This window comes from Octopus bimaculoides, chromosome 6, assembly GCF_046866305.1.
Source record: "Octopus bimaculoides isolate indiv1 chromosome 6, ASM4686630v1, whole genome shotgun sequence".
Classification (NCBI taxonomy): domain Eukaryota; kingdom Metazoa; phylum Mollusca; class Cephalopoda; order Octopoda; family Octopodidae; genus Octopus; species Octopus bimaculoides.
Window position 1 is genome coordinate 52,928,385 of NC_142933.1, and position 17,996 is coordinate 52,946,380.

The window sequence follows — 17,996 nt, forward strand, 5'->3', positions numbered from 1 at the left end:
AGATTTGGCTGCTATTTCTTACAGGCCCTGCTACCACATAACAGGCATTTTGGGTCCTTTATCACAAATAGCTGTTACATGGTAGCAGGCGTACTAGAAATAGCAGCCAAATCTTTGGAGGTGAGATATGTTGAATGCACTAAAAAAACCTATGGAAAAAAACTATTTCACAAAAAGGTTACAAACAGGTCTTTTACAAAATATTTGCTGTATTTTTAAAGTCATTTTCACTTTAAAATATTTTTTAAATATGCCAAAACAATTTTTTGTAATGGTATTCCCTTGAAAATAGTTAAAAAAAAAAAACATTAAAATATTGTCTGTTTAAAGAAAGCTAGAATATAGATACTTACTGTACAAACAACATACATTTCTGAAATTAGATTCACTTAAAAATATTTCTAAATGATTAAAATATTGTGTTTAACAAAAGCGAAAATAGAAACATTTACTGCAAGTATAACGAATCATATTTTTTTGTTGTCAAATCACTGTCTGATCGAAAGGTTAGAGTTTCTTCCCTTTTGAGATGAAGTTATATTTGGAACATTTTCTCATTATGCACCGTTTTGGGTATTTATACTCCCAAACCCTGAATATCTTAATAACTACTGCTCCAGTTTATGTGAAACTTGTTTCACTCCATTTGTATTAACATTTCAGGGTAGACTTGATTCATAGTATTTTCCCATTATGTGCCAGTTTGGCTGGGTAACATTGCAAGCAAGCAAGCAAGATTCAAACTGACTTTTAATGTATTATAAATAGATAACTTGTCTGTCAATTTGAAAGCACTCTTTCTCACCACTTAGAAGACTTAGGTACTGTAAGCATCAGCTTTAGTTACAGATGTATTGTTAAAAAAATTGTATTGCAACCATGTGATTTTGGGTTCAGTTTTACTGTTTAGCACCTTGGGCAAATGTCTTTTACCATAGCTCTGGGTCAATCAGTGCTTTTGTGAGTGAATATGTTCAATCAAACTGTATGGCAGTCTATATGCATCTATGTGTGTGTGTGTGTGTGTGTGTATGTATGCATGTGTGTGTGTGTGTGTGTGTGTGTGTGCAGACATAGCTGTGTGGTAAGAAGCTTGCTTCCCAACCACATGGTTATGTGTAGCACCTTGGGCAAGTGTCTTCTATAGCCTCGGGCCAACCAAAACCTTGTGAGTGAATTTGGTTGACAGAAATTGAAAGAAACCCATCATATATATGTATATATATATATGTATGTGTGTCTGTGTTTATTGCCACAACATTTCTTGACAACTGATGCTGGTATTTATGTCCCCATAACTTAGCAGTTCAGCAAAAGACACAAATAGCTACTAGGCTTACAAAGAATAAGTCCAGGGGTTGATTTGCTCGATTAAAGGTGGTGCTCCAGCATGGCCACAGTCAAATGACTGAAACAAGTAAAAGAATAAAAGAATATATATATATTCTTTTATTTCTTTATTCTTGTTTCAGTCATTTGACTGTGGACATGCTGGAGCACCACCTTTAGTTGACCCCAGGGCCTTTGTTCTATAAACCTAGTATTTATTCTATCAGTATCTTTTGCTGAGCTGCTAATTTATGGGGACATAGACACACCAACATCGGTTGTCAAGCAATTGTGGGGGACAAACACACACACACACACACACACACACACACACATATGGACTGGCTTCTTTCAGTTTTCATCTACCAAATTCACTCACAAGGCTTTGGTTGGCCCGAGGCTATAGTAGAAGACACTTACCCAAGGTGCTACACAGTGAGGCTGAACCCAGGACCATGTGTTGGAAAGCAAGCTTCTTACCACACAACCATTCCTGTGCCTATATATATCCTTTTATTCTTTTACTTGTTTCAGTCATTTGACTGCGGCCATGCTGAAGCACCATATATATATATAAATGCGTGTCTTTGTGTCTTTTTGTCCCCCACCACCTCTTAACACATGATGCTGGTGTGCTTATGTCCCCATAACTTAACAGTTTGGCCAAAGGGATGATAGAATAAGTACCAAGCTTAAAATAACCATCACTGGAGCTGATTCATTTGACTAAAAGTTTTCCAAGCCATAGTCTGATGGCTGAAACAAGTAAAAGATATATATATATATATATATATATATATATATATATATATATATATATATATATACATCTGGAAGATCCTTGAAGGAATTGTCCCAAACTTTGGCATCGAAAGTTGTACAAATAAAAGAACTGGACGCCATTGCATAGTATCAAGGACTTCAAATTTGCCATCAAGATGTAGGACAAGACACTGCAATAGCCTGGGCTTCAGAGGTCCACAGCTCTTCAATATCCTCCTGAAGGACCTGAGAGACCTGTATGCAGTGGATGTAGGTGTCTTCAAGATGAGGCTGGACCTCTTCCTGTCAGGTGTCCCAGATGAGCCAACTTCACGGCAAGAGGTGCAGATGAGAGCAGCTGCATCAAACTCTCTCATGCACCAGATGTCAATTCCCGAAGTAAAATTTGTGAAGTAAAATTGTGTAGCAACACCAAATGGCAGTGCCCCAGCATGGCCACAGCTCATGAGCTGAAACTAGATAAAATGAAAATATATATATATATATATAAATATATATATATATAAATATATATATATATATATAAATGAAATGGTGATATGATATTTACATGCTTTATTAACATTGACTTGTTGCTTTAAAAAGCACATGGAATAAAAAAGAAAACCCCAAAACAAACCTTGTTTGCAAAACAGCATTTGGTCATAAAGTCCTGCCTTTAGTAAGTCCCTGTCCAATCCTTGGTAGTATGTTAAACATACAAACAGGTCAAATTATCTACTATTACTATAGCTTAAAAAAAGATTTTCCTGTGTATCCAATTTCTTCAAGATGAAGTGAAACAAGAAAGTAAAGAAGAAGAAAAAAAAGCTCTAATTAATGTTTTCTAAAGTGTACTAGTGCTTAATGAATTTATAAATCTTTTAATTGATTGACTTCTGATACCTTCTTTTGGAATTAGTATTCCATATGTTACTTATGTGTCAACGATTATTCAGAAGTAATCAGAAGTTTAATTAAACTTGATTCTACAAATCAGCAATGTTTACTTTATATTAGTTTAGTGGCAGAATTTGAAGGTAACTAATTTAGCAACTTATATCAATGAACCTTATTTGCTGGTGAGTGAGGAGTCTTTTTAGCTGGATTCTTATTATTCTCATGGTTCTGTTATCATTACTGTGCCTCAGGTAGTGAGCTGGCAGAATCATTAGTATGTCAGCCAGATTGCTTTGTTGCATTCCTCCTGCTTTTTTATAATCTCAGTTTAAATTCTGCTGAGATGAAATTTCCTTTCATTCTTTTACCAGTTGAGTTCTGGGTTGTCGTAATCAACTTGCCCCTCCCTCGAAATTGCTGGCATTGTGCTAAAATTTGAAATCAGTCATTATTGTCTTAAATAAAGTCCCTGATACAGAGGTTACTTTTTACCATTGTTAGTCATTTTGGCAAATCAGTAACCCTTCACAATCCATATTTTAAATATTTTATATTTTATTTGTTTTAGTGATTGGACTGTGGCCATGCTATGGCATTGCCTTGAAGGGTTTTGGTTGAACAAACTGATTTAGTATTTATTCTATCAGTCTCTGTTATTGAGCTGGTATGTTATTGGGATGTAAACAAAACAACACCAGTTGTCAAGCAGCAATGGAGTGGTGACATACACACACACACACGTAAAATGGGCTTTTGCACAGCTTCCATTTACCAAATTTATTGACCATGTGGTTACAAAGCAAGATTCTTAAACCACATAGCTATGCCTGTGTCTATATATCCCCCCCCCCAAAAAAGGTACTTTCTAAAAATTTAATAGCATTAGCACTTGATGCTTTGTTTTGTCTTTGTAATAAATGTTGGTTACTGTTCAGTAATCCTGTAATGAATATTTTAGATTTTATGAAATATTTCAAAGATAAAATATTCTGTCTTTGCAACCCTTTCACAATTATATTGTAATCTATAGGTTTGAAGCAGATTCTCTAAGAAAATACTTACTGTAACAAGATTTGAACTTAGATCCCGATAACAACAAAGCTAGATGATCTACAGCTTCTTTCATAGTGGGTGCTCTGTAATTGTTTTAAGTTTCCGTGGATGAGAAATTGGCAATTGTAGATTTAAATTGATATAGATGAACTCTCTTTTTTTCAATTGTAGTTAAAACTAAACTCATTTTTAGGTTGTTCCCAATTTTTATTAAGAACCTCCTTACTAGATAGATTGTTTTCGTACTAACTTGCCAGAGATTCCCCAGAGTTTTATGATATGAAATCTGTGATATAATAAACTTGTAGGTTTGGTGATGTTTCTGAATTATTCTGTTTAAAGTGTTCGTGTTTAAACATTCAAATATGATTTTATGTCAGAAATTTTTAAGTCGTTTGATCCACTGATTTAATAATAGAGAAATTAATAAACCATTCAAAATTCTTGATTATTATCAAAATTATTAATTGGAACACATAATATATTATATTAGGAATATGGTCAGGAAGTATGTTCTGTTCAAATTCCTATGTGTTGATTTTGTAGATATTCACAAGTTATATTTAACTTATCTAAACTCATGCAACTGATTTCTAGATCTACTGATGAATGATGCTCTGGAAAGTCTTTCAGTTTCTTATATGTAGGATGTTTTGTAAGTTACGCCTGTGAAGTATTACTTGAGGTCAATAGCAGTAAAAGATTTGTCAGTTGCTTGCTAGTGACATATTAGTTTTGGTTTCATAGCTTTAACTAGAAAGTGTTGTGCACCATATCAGGTTGCCTAAAATTCTAGAAAAGTGAAACTACTTGACATTTAAGATTCAAATTCCAAGAATTTTATGAAGAAATGTGAATTCATATGGAGATTTATTTAATCTTTAATTTATTTAATTTTTCTTAAATTCAGCTTGTTACCATCTAATTAAGTCAGATGGTGACAAACCAAAGTAAAATTCTTTAAAGGATTGGCTCAAAAAACATGTAGTTTGTAGGTGTCAGATGGTTTTGAGATGTAAAGCAGTTAAATAACTTGTTGGTCAGGTCTATATAACTGGTTTCATTTACTAAATAAATATCTTACTTCGTTTCACTGATACCGTCTTTCTATTTTAGCCAGAATTATGAGGTAAGACTCACTGGCAGTTTTTATTTCCTAATTTATTTTAAGTTATGTACTGATGTTGTGAAAAGAAAATGGAAGTTCACTCCTACATTTGAAAGTATAGTGTAACTGTTGCTAAATACAGAAGTGACTAAAATAGTTATTATGTCTGAATAAAATATTTATACTCCTGTGATTTGAATAAAATTGAAAAATTACTTTTTAGTTTCTTGACCCAAGATAGTACTAACTGAATAGTCCTTTTAAAAATAGAAATGTGGGTTTTATATATGGATATATTCTGTATACTCTTATTCTCTGTGGTCATTTCTACTTAGTATTATTTCGGCTTCTATCTAGTTTCACTTTTCAATACTTCTCATACATTAAGCATGTCCAAAATTGTTCCTTACACCTGATTCTAATCTGTATCGTTTACTGGTCTTAATTCATGCTTGCTTCCTTGTTAATTTAAACACTATCCATACCACAGATGCAATAAGTGTTGCTTATCTATAACTAGGAAATCCTAGTAGTGCATGTATTTGTCACTCATAGACAGCCATAAAATCCCAGAGATGCTAATATGCGCCTTACTCACTATGTTGTAAAATCCCAGAGATGCTCATGTGCATCTTTTAACTGTCCATTTGGGATTTCACAGCTATAGATAAGAGATGCTTATATGTCTGTGGTATGAATAGTGTTAAAAGAAGAGTTTAGTTTTTCTGTAGGGTTTGTTCCTACCTTTTTCATTGACCCCATCATGGTTTCAAATTTTGACTATTAAGATTTCCTCCAAAGTATACCACGAATTAAAAAAAAGTATTCTAAAGCCATTGTGCTAAGATACCCTTTAATAGGTAGCTTTATGTTGGTTATATTACTTGACTGATCTCTTGCAATTTACTCAAATAACTGTGCCAAGTTTTACCCAGTAGTAATTAGCAATACTAGCAGAAAGACTGCTTTCCGGGCGGTTTTCTGCTAGCCCCTTGATAACATTTTCACATTTGATTCCCATTTCTAATAATTTTTATATTTTATGTCAAATTCTTTCTTTGTATAACAGTGCTCACTTACTTAGTAAATATTGCTTTCATTATTTTATCACAGTCATAATCTCTCTTTATTAAAGAAACATTACAGTAGTCCAACAACAGAGGGAGAAGCAGTTTGTCAAGTTTTACCTTCCCCTCAAAGCAATATAGAGATTTCAATTCAGCAGCCTATCTGTAAGCTTTACAGTGTGTGTGAGAGAGAGAGAGAGAGAGAGAGAGAGAGAGAGAGAGAGAGAGAGAGAGAGAGAGAGAGAGAGAGAGAGAGAGAGAGAGAGAGAACATTGCAAACAATGAATGAAATAAACATGAAATGAAAAAATAGTATAAACAAAAGGGCATTACTACAGATATACATGCCCCCGACTTTGTTGCCTCATAACATCCAGAAAAATGGATTTCTTAACAAAATTTTCTACAAATACTGCTTGGATATTGTGGCTTCAGAGTATATAGCGATTTATGGGAAAGAATTTTTGCAAGGGAGTGGAGAGAGGAGTTTCAGAAAATTCACACGATCTGACTTTTTCCCTTGTAACTTTCTGGAAGATGGGTGTCTTTTAATGAAAATTTATACAAATCCCCTTCAAACGGCATAGATTATGAGTATAAAGAAATTTGTGGGGAAAAGTTTTTTGGGATCTTCCCCATTTTTTTTAAAACCACAGCCTTCGAAATGATGGGTTTGGGGTGGGGGCACCTTTGTATGAAGAAGTTTTGTAAGCTCTTTTTTTTTTTTTTTTTTTTTACATCCCCTCCCTCATCATCCCACTCCAGACCTATTTTGGCCAATTTTTTTTTATACTTCAAAACCATGGGAAGAGCATTTTCGGTAAAAATAAAAAAGAAGTTAATATTTTCAGAGGGAAGAGAGATTTAAGGGCAGTCTGGCTGTTGTTTCCAGCACATCCAGAGACAACCCCCCTCGTTTCTTTATCACTCTTGCATTTATTAATGTTTTTCAATATTTTTTCATCATAAATACATTTATATGCTATAAAAAAGACAATTCGAGAAATTATGAATTTTTTGCAAACCCACCACCTGCCCTCAATTGTTTCTGTTTAGAAATCAAAATTTTGGTGAGCCTGAGAAGGTCATTGCTGGCACTTATCCACAATGATTTAAAAAAATTACAGAGGTAGACCTGCATAGCAAGTGACTTGATCTGAGGTTGTGTGCTGAAACAAAAACAATTGCAGCATGGAAGATGTTTGTAAACCATTCAAGAACGCACAATTACCATTAGTTTCACTTCGACACTAAAACTTCATTTGTGTCAAAATATTTTCATTGCTTTGAAACCACCACCTGTTCACTGACAAAATTTTACAAAAGTGATGCAGCATGAAGTTGTCAGTGAACAGCACATGCACGCACACGCACGCATGCATCCACACACACACACACACATTCTTTACTTTTCATTTGTGTGTATGTGTATCAATGTGTGTGCACGAGTGTGTATTGGTGTGTTTGTGTGTGTCACTGTTGAAGTTGTGTTTGGAAACTGTGAATAAGGTGCAAGTTTCAAGTTCTTGTCAGTAACTTTTTGTTTTTTTTTCTCCTCATCTTCTAATAATAATCACCTAACTTTCTAGCCTCTTCTCACAGCTATCCTGCGTTCAAAAATTATATGGGTATTTAAAAAAATTTTCATTCAATAAATAATGTTTTTACATTATGTATGCATTAATAGCGAATTAAAACTTAAAAGAGAAAGTGAGACTTTGCAAATGAAAATGGAATACTCCGCAGTGAATGCAATGAATATTTAAATTTGTGATGAATTGGACGCAGTGAATATTTAAATTTGCGAGAAATTGGAGTTAAAAAGATTCAATAAACTTGAGAAATTGAAGTTATTGGAAATTTCTTAGAATATGAATTTATAAAAATATTTCCAGACAGTTTAACCCTTTAACAATTGCTTACTTTTAGTAATTGTTACATACCTAATTAATAAGCAGCTTTCTCCATTAGAGTATAGATTCAAAGCAAATAATGTGTTGAACATTATTCAATATATGGTCCAATTTTACCGCTAGCTAGCAACAGCAAATCTATTCTAACAGACTTAAAAAAGATAAAATTCTTTTCATGGTCTCCAAGTATTATTTTCTTAATGTAAAGTAATATAACATGTAGCATCTTAAATAACTGGAATCACACTGAGATTAGTAAGTAGAACAGCAAATGTACAATGTCATCATTGTCACTTGTATCATCATCATATTTGGTTTTAAATTCTAATCTGTTACACTTTACAAACCAACAAATGTTAACCCTTTTGATATCAACTTGCTTGAAACCATCCCTAATTCTGTGATATAAATTCCTGTTTTGAAGTATTTTAAATTAAAGTGTACCATTAAAATTTCATGTTAATTTATCTTCCAAACATCAACTTAATAATAATTATTTTACTAAATTCTTCATTGTTTTCAAAATTACTTGAAACAAAGGCAGTGTATACAAAGAGAAATATCGTAACAAAAGGGTTCTCTTTCTCTGAGTAGTTTACTTGATTTATATCGTGAATTTACTTAAGGGAAGCTGAAAGGTGCAAGTAAATGCTGGGTTATGGTGCAGCTCAGTTCAGTTACTGGACTGTAAAGTAATTAGCTGATATCAAAATCTTGAAGCTTTTGTCAGTCCTTATTTAGTTTTACGCTAACTACTTGTCTGATCTGTGTTTTTTTAATGACATTAGTTACAGAATGTTGAAGTTGATGTATTTAAGGGAGCAATGGCCTGAAAAATTTAAGGAATAATTCGTAGAGATCTTTCTGTAGGTCTATATGCTATTTTGGATCATTTTTGTGCCAACAAGTTATAAAAATGGACTGTGAAATGATTGCACAATTACCTCCAAAAAATGATTTAAAATGATCTTCATTTTAACTTCTTGTGAAACAATTACATCCTTAACATGTTAAAAAGGGCAGAGTTAATCAGGCAAGAATTTTAATTTAATTTGTTTTGCCCTGTATACAACTTTATTTTCTTTTCTTTGTAATAGTTTTAATTTACTTTTATATTAAATAGGAGAGGAATAGTTTGTAAGAGTTATCAAAGTATACATGCACTGAGTCAAATGTTAAGTTTTATGAAATTTTATCTTTAAACAAGGTTATTCTTTAAACAGCCACGTGTATGTCTTGTAACAGTGGCACGAGAGACAGGTTTGCTTTATTGTATGTAACATGCTATCCTAATATCAAATTTCTCTTTTCTGTGACATCTGAAATAACTTTTATTCTACACTCATTATTTATCATTTTATTTTTTACAATAACCATAAATGAATTGTGGCTGTTATGGAAATCCAATATTTTTCACTTGTATGTACACTTTAGATAATGATGGTTACTGGTTCTTCATAATGATCACGATTAAATACATGTATCTATATATTGTACAACAGTATGCGTATAAGAAGGGATGACCACTAGGTGGTCATCCAATATGCTAGAAAACAATATATACATATATACACAGTGTATAATTTAAATTGTTAACCACTAAGTGACTATATACATGTGTGTGCGTATGCATGTATATATGTGTGTGTGTATGTATATATGCCTGTGTGTATATGTGTATGTTTATATATTTAATATTTTATGTCTTTGTTTTGATGTCATTATTGTCCACATTTTTAAGTATGTGGAAGGAGAGCTCTCATGTGAGAAAGTTAAAGGGGTGAATGAGATTGGTTTAGTTACTCTGGAATTCAAAACATTTGGGAAGTAGTGTGATGTGGGAATACATGATTAGCATGGGTAGAAATGGCTGTTATTGGCTAATAGTTTAACATACAGATTGTATATAATGTTATAGGAGAAAGCTGGGTGTCCTGGAAACATTGTAACCAGTGAATTCTGAAATGTAGTGTGTGTTTGTGTGTTGTGGTTTAAGAAAAAGTGTCATAAATTAATTCTAAAATGCAGTGTGTATCATGACTAGCATTTAAGAAATATTGCTGTCTGTTAATTCTGAAATGCAATATGTATTGTAATTGTAGTTTAAAAAGCAATGCAAGCCAGTTAATTCTGAAGTGTTGTGCATATTTATAGCTGCAGTTTCAGAATTTCAACACAATGTGACTGTTCTAGAAATTAAGTAAATGTGTATATTTTATTGGTCTGGTACATAAATTTCTTTTGAGTGCAGTCTAAGATACCAGTGATTGACTTATGTAAAGAAATTTTAACACCATTTGCTTTTGTTATGTATCATATTCTACCAGATGAATTGAGTGGCTTTTATTAGAATACATTTTTAGGGAAGATAAAGAAATTATCTTTAAATGATTTAACTCTTAACATAGTGTGGTGACCTCACAAAGTTTACAATTACATGGTCAAAGATGGGTACCTCTATATACATGCATGAATTACTAGAGATAACAGTCAGATCCTTCTTAAATTGCACTTTATCCTTTTTAAAGAAAAAAGGAAGGACATATTAGATAATTTGTGTAAAGACTGGATGTTTACAGCTACAGTATCTTTGATCATAAGTCTGATTGACTCGCATGGACAGAGAGGTAAATAACAACAGGAATTACAGTAGTTTCAACAATATCTTAGACTATATGCAACCTATCCCTTTTGGGTGGAGAGTTGCTTGTGGGAAGTAGGATGGTGGAGAAGTAGCTATATTTGGGGTCAGTATATCAAACAGTGTTTTGTTTTCTCTTTCTAGTAATACCTACCTGAACTAGTGCAAGGTAGCTTGTGTTCTGATTTTATTATATCTTATAATTTATATATTCATGAATAACCTAACATTAAGATAGTGAAAAATATCAAATATCAACAGGTTGTGCCTAGAGTAAAGATGTGTGTGTGTATGCATGAGTATCTGTGTCAAACTCAGTGCTGTGTTTGTGTGCATGTGTAAATGTACACATATGTACAGAGTACAGAGGAAGAAGGTAGACTAAGCAACATCACAGGTATAATAAAAAGAGTAAGCCAGGTGAATCAAAGGGTTTCCTTTAGTTGATTACTGCACTACTGTCTCTAGCCTCCACTTTCAGTGTTCTGCAGGGTGGGTGAGGGCTGTGATTGCAGTTTTTCTCATTTTACTTCACCTGGTATTTCTATCTTCTCTTTCCCCTCTTCACTCTCCAGCTGTCTCTTTCTATCTCTATACATATGACCTTTGTAGTGTTTCTTGATCTTTTATAGTGTTTCAATGATTGCTTGACATAATAGAATCTGATATTCTAGAAAAATATTTGACATAAATGAATATCAAATTCACCTATTCTTGCTTTAACACTGGGACTTCAGCTCTTTGAGTCTTCTGCTGTTTTTGGGATTTCTACTGTGTTTGGATCCCTTTAGGCCTTTTAGGAATTGATGTATGCTGTGTAATTATTGAATAAAAATTATAACTGATTTTGTAAAAAATATCTTTTTTATTTTCACACATTTTTGTCTTAGTTTGTTTGAATGCTGACATAAATACAAGGTAATTGCTACATCTTTGCTCAACCTGCCAGAAATCATAGCCAAATCTTTCTTCTCTCATACTCTACCATTTTAATAGCAGAAAACACTGGTCCTCGATGGATACTTATTAAAAGAAAGTTGGATGGTTATAAGATTGAATGATTTTGGTTATATATTTTTGCTCAGTCAGAGATGACCTGGGGCTAAACAACAACGAATGATTTAGAAATTGCTATTTTTATGAGTCATTGCTTTACAGTAAGATATCTTTCTTATTGACAATCACCAAGCTATAAAGAGGAACTGATATCTATTTTCAACTAGACAAGCTAGATATTTATTACAACTATTTGTATTGGTTCAATAGTATCTACATCGTATCTCTTAATAGCTTTAGAAATTCCTCAATATCTCTCATATGATTGATTTGGGCTGTCATCTAATGTGCAGCTTGCTTTTAGTTTTGTATGTAAGTAAAAACGGTTCTTTCTTGTAAGCAGTATGTTTAATCATCCTATCACTAGCATTTTAGTGTCTGGTCTTCTATAATGGCATAGATTGGTTAAGATAAAATGCATCTCTCTGTCTACCATTCTTATGCTTCAGCTTGTCTCAATGAGGACCATTGTTATCAATTCTCACTGAAACACTTCTTTCTAAATCTTATAGATTTACATTATTTCCTACCATGGACATTTTTTACTGTTAATTAATGGTGCTTTTACACCTTTCATGCATCATCTATTTACAATATATATATATATACATATATATATATATATATATATATATATATATATATATATATATATATATATATATAAGTCTGTGCATTTGTTTTCCTATATATATTTCCTATATGCCTTTTCATTCTGTCTTATCAGTCAATTCACATTTCTGGTGGCTGATATGCCAGGGTTATAACTATATGGTTATTAGTATATTGCTTATATTAAACTATCTCCAAATTTTTGATGCCTATATTATTTCACAGTTTCTGGTCATGTGCCTATTTAAAAAATCTATTAGATTTCTTACATAGGAACATGGAGATCAGTACTGGACAATTTTCAGTCATTATTTGATTAAAATGGAAATGATCTTATTAGTTCTGTGACATCTTTATTATATACTATGTGAAGTGCTTTGAGCCAATTAAGGAACCTGTATGAAGTGGAGCAACTTGCTAAAAGTAACTGTCAAACCTCTCTCAAATTGCATTCTTAACATGTATGTTTTCTTAGAATGCTGAATCTTAAATACTGTAGTATTTACCTTAGAAGGCCCTCTCATATAGGTGCCTGGTACATAAAATCACATGTATATCATTAGCAGATGAGAATTGTCTACTGTGTGTGCCCAAACTGTCAGATTACATGATTTCAACATACTGCAAATATTCAGTGACAGGTGTCCACCCACTGCATACCAGCCAAATCACATAGGCAACAATATATAGAATTACAGTAATTTTTTGATTTTAATTGTCAAAATGTTACAAAGGAAGTATTAAAACAAATGAATGACAACAGTCCAACTAATTAACCAGGGTTAAGAAATGAGATAGTGAGATCCTTATACTGTAGCAAAAATTTGTTTGAAAAGTCTTAAGTATGGTATTTTTGACTTCAATTGTCAAGTCTTCGTGAGCTGCAGTAAATATATATAGATGGCATGAGTGGTTCATTCTAGGAAACCTACAGGAAGCAATTTAGACTGTTTCCTTGGTAATGCTGTTCTGTTGCCATGCAGTTTGATCAAACCTAAGATTTATGTTTGCATATCAAGCTCTTTAACCACACAGTTGCATCATTTTTATTCTTTCAACAAATTGTTTTATCTGGAACAGAATATATATTTAAAGTAAGAATAAAAGCAGTGTCTGTTAATATCTGAATAAATGATTGGCAGAAGGTTTTTTATTTTCCAATATTTTATCAATTTTGCCTTTAAAACCATTTTTTTTTTTTCAAAATTCTCTGATAATCTCATCAAACTTGTATTATGAGATGTTTAACTAAAATTCTAACTCTAATTACATTGTTATTCTTACTTGCTAATTACTTTCTACTTCCAGTGTCAAATTCTTCTATAATTTGGCCACTCTAATTTTATTAATGAGCTCTTTATATTAGTAGAACTGTCTAATCCTTGTGAAATTTTCATCAATGCAATTAAGTAGGGGAGAAATAACAATTATTATTAGATACTATTTAATATCATCTTCCTGTAGTTTGTTAGTATTGGGCTAAATTTGCTTTGTTATTTATAATTTTATAGCTTTTTGTTTTCCATTAGTTGCTTTTATTGCATTCTTCGTCTATTAAATATGAAATTAACCTCATACCTACTCTACCGCTCTTAAAGCTATTTTTACATAATACGTATAAAAACACATTTTTGTGTTGGATTTCTGTTGTATATACAAACTGGGACAGAATATATTGATGTTTTTGCTATGTAGAAGTTTAGGATTTTTTTTCCTGTGGATAGTACTGGAGTTGATACTACTGACAAATTCACTCGTCCAAATTTCAGATCTTATGGTTATGTTAGAAACAATGATTACTTGATCTTGCTTGTCAGCAATGTATATACATTAGGTATTATACATAGATGGCTATTTGAATTTAATGTTGCTTCAACTGAGAACACCAAATTTTATTCAGCCCAGTGGCTCTTTTCAATATCAGTGAATGTATTATTCACCTGTTTCCTATATATCAGAGGCAACAATTTTTGTTTAGGCATATGCCTGCCTGTATGTATGTCATTGACAAAATGCATCTGGCAATCTTGCTAGCTGCTTCCAGGATTACTTTTCTCTTCCCTTTGATACTGTGTTTTTTGTACACCATGTCTATATGTGATTTATACCTCTGATGAAAACTGTAGTGTCTTGTTTGTCAATGGTGGTATATATAATACATATGATGGCTATTCTAATTCAATGCTGCTTCAATTGCACATGCCCAATTTATATATATATAGTTCCACTATATGTCATCTTAGGCTAACCAAAGCCTTATGAGTAGGAATGGTAAATGAAAACTGAAAGAAGCCCGTCATTTATATAAAGTGTATGTTATTGTCTCCTTGTTTCGACATTGTGTTATAGTTGTAAGCAAGTGTCATAGAAATAGTGTTCTTCATTTGCAATCTTCTATAAGAAACATGTCTGGCCATGGGGAAATATTGTCTTACTTGGAAACAGGTGAGGTTTGGTGAAAGGATGGGTATTTAGTAAGAAATTTGAGTCAATCTCATATGACCCATCTAAGCATGGAAAAATGGATGTTAAAATGATGATGATATGTGTAATATACCAATCACAATGAGACTTTGATGGAAATGAAAAATAATAAGACTAAATGTAACATAGGGAGGGTGGGGGAGGGGGAGAGATGTGTGGTAGGAGGGAGGGTGGGGGAGGGGGAGAGATGTGTGGTAGGAGGGAGGGTGGGGGAGAGAGGCGGGAGGAGGGGGTTAGATGAAGAGGGGAGGGGAGTTGTGCCCATGTGGGGCAAAGGAGCGAAGAGAGAAGATTAATCCCTGTTCACGGCGTAAACGGGAGTCCGGATGGCCCCTGTGCATGGACAATCCAAACACGGACAGGTGTTGCTGCAAGGAGTGGCTGGCAGAACGGAAGTGGCGTGACACCGGGGTATCATTGCCAACGTTGATGTCTCGGAGGTGTTCCGCGAATCGGTCGGCCAGGCGGCGCCCCGTTTGTCCGATGTACAGAGAATGGCAGAGAGAGCAGGAGAGGCAATAGATGACGTTGGTAGAAGTGCAGGTGAAGGAGTCAGTGATGCGATAGGGTCGGTGATGGGTGCTGGTGAGGAGGGTGGTGTTGGAGAGGTAAAGGCAAGTGCAGTAGCGTAGGCGGGAGCAGGGGAACGAGCCAGGTTGGGAGGTTGGGTTGGGGAAGAAGCTGTGGACCAAGAGGTCCCGTAGGTTGTGGGCTCGTTTGAAGGAGGGGAGGGGTCGATTAGGGAAGATGTGGGAGGTGGAGGGGTCGGACTGGAGGCGCCGAAAAGCTCGGAGAATGGAGCGTTGGAGGGGTAGGGTGGTGGGATGGTAGGTGAGGGGAAAAGGGAGGCGGGAAACGGCAGGGCGGGTTCGGGGGAGAGAGCAGATGCACGGTCCACAGAACGTGCTCTGGCAAGGGCGGTGTGGATGGTGGTGGGTGGATATCCACGCAGGCTAAAGTGGTGAGCCATGAGTTGAGACTGAGTCTCAAAGTCATGGCTGTCGCTACAAAGTCTGCGTAGACGGAGGAATTGGGAATAGGGGATGGAAAGTTTTGTGTGTCTAGGGTGGGAGGAGAAGAAGTTGAGATAGGAGTGCGAGTCTGTGTGTTTGTAGTGGATGGAGGTGCTAAGGGCGGAGTGGAGGATGCTGACCGAAATGTCGAGAAAGGGGACAGAGGTGTCAGAGATAGTACAGGAGAAGTGGAGGGCAGGATGGAAAGATTGAACGAAAGAGAGGAACGAGTCAAGATGTTCGCGGGAGAGTGAGGTGGCACCGATACAGTCGTTGATATACCGACCGTATAGTTCGGGAGTAGGACCAGTGAAACTGGAGAATATTTGGGCCTCAACATAACCAACGAACAGGTTCGCGTAGTTGAGGCCCATTCTCGTCCCCATGGCCACTCCCGAGAAATGCTGGTAGATATCTCCCGCGAACGAGAAGCAGTTGAGAGATAGGACAAGTTCTGCCAGACGAATGAGTGTGGAGGTGTTGGGTTGTGGGTTGGGGCGTTGGTCTAGGAAAAACTTCAGGGCACGCAGCCCCTCGTCGTGGGGGATCACCGTATAGAGGCTCTGGATGTCTAGAGTGAAGAGAAGCTTAGAAGGGCCGGGAGGGAAAGAGAAAGAGTTGAATAGACGAAGCGCGTGGTTAGTGTCATGAATGTGGGAAGGGAGAGAAGCCACTAGGGGGGCGAGGACATGGTCTAGGTATTTTGAGATAAGCTCGGTGAGATATATATATATATATATATATATATATACGATGGGCTTCTTTCAGTTTCCGTCTACCAAATCCACTCACAACTAATGATATTCATTTTTGTGGGTTTATTAATAATTGTATTTAGCATTTAAACGACTAAAGATTTCTTTTCATTCATATGTAATTTGAATTGAAAACAGGAGTCTAGTCTTTTTTTTTAAATCCAAGTGAACCACTGTATATGTGTATGTGTTGAACAGCATTTGAATTAACTATCCCTGGCATTAAAAAAAAAAAAAAAAAAAAAGCAGGTACATTCTGGGAAAAAAATCACATAATCACATCTACATTAGCTTGGAGAATGCTTTTAGTAGAGAGTGTATTAAATATTCAGAATGTGAAATATTCATTCCCATGTTACTAAAGACCTATGACTGGCTTGCTTTCTTGCATGTATTAGACAAACCATATGTAAAAATAAAATAAAAAAAGAAAAAAGTGGGGGACAAACAAGTTATTGTCGTTATTTATTTCTTTGCTTCAGTTGATGTGTGTACAGCTGTTTTCTATCAGTCTAAGTTGTCACCTCAATATTTTTTAGGTAGTTTGGCTACATGTTTATCAGCTGTAAAGAAATCAAATTTTATGTAAACTGTAAAAGTTAAACTGTTTTGATTTCCAAATGAAATTCTCACATTCTGCTTCTTGTTTGTTTGTTTGTTTATTTCTATTCATCCCTTACTCTCATTTCAAACTTCTGTCTAAAATATCAACTGTAGACACATTGATAAGTCCTTGTGTGTGTGTATCTGTGAGATTCAAAGGAGAAGAATTTTTGACCTCAATTCTTCAAATATGTTTTTTTATTCCAATTTTTTTATAGATTATTAAAAAAATTATTCCTCAAATTTTCTAAATTATATGATAACTAGATATGCTTAGGAAGAAAATTAAAAAAAAATGTTGCTTGAATAATAAATACCCTTTTTAAATGTTTTATTTCAAAGTAAATTAAGATATTTTCATTTCTGATTGTTTTTACATTTAAAATCAGTTTAGTCTTTATTTAGATTAATCTGTTTTCCTTATGTAACATTAGATTGTCTTGAGTTCCTCTTATGAAACATTAGATTCTACATTTTCCTTACATAGCCTATGTTTTCTTATATAACATTAGTTCTGTATGTTTTCCTGGCATATTATTACATTGCTATGTTTTCTTTAAATTATACAAAAAAAAAAAAAAAAAAAGCCTGGTTCATCTTGGGTTTTCACTCTTCCTCCAGTTCCCCTTCCCTTTCTTGTTGCCTTGAGTGAACAAAGACATCATACAGTATTGAGTACTCTTTTTATAGGTTACAAACA

At 34.3% G+C, this 17,996-nt stretch overlaps 1 protein-coding gene across 1 annotated transcript in view; it reads left to right on the forward strand.

Annotated features, from left to right (window-relative positions):
- The window catches only part of LOC106877208 (laminin subunit beta-1), a 171,603-nt gene that overhangs the window by 51,470 nt on the left and 102,137 nt on the right, over positions 1-17,996 (forward strand). The window lies entirely within an intron of this gene.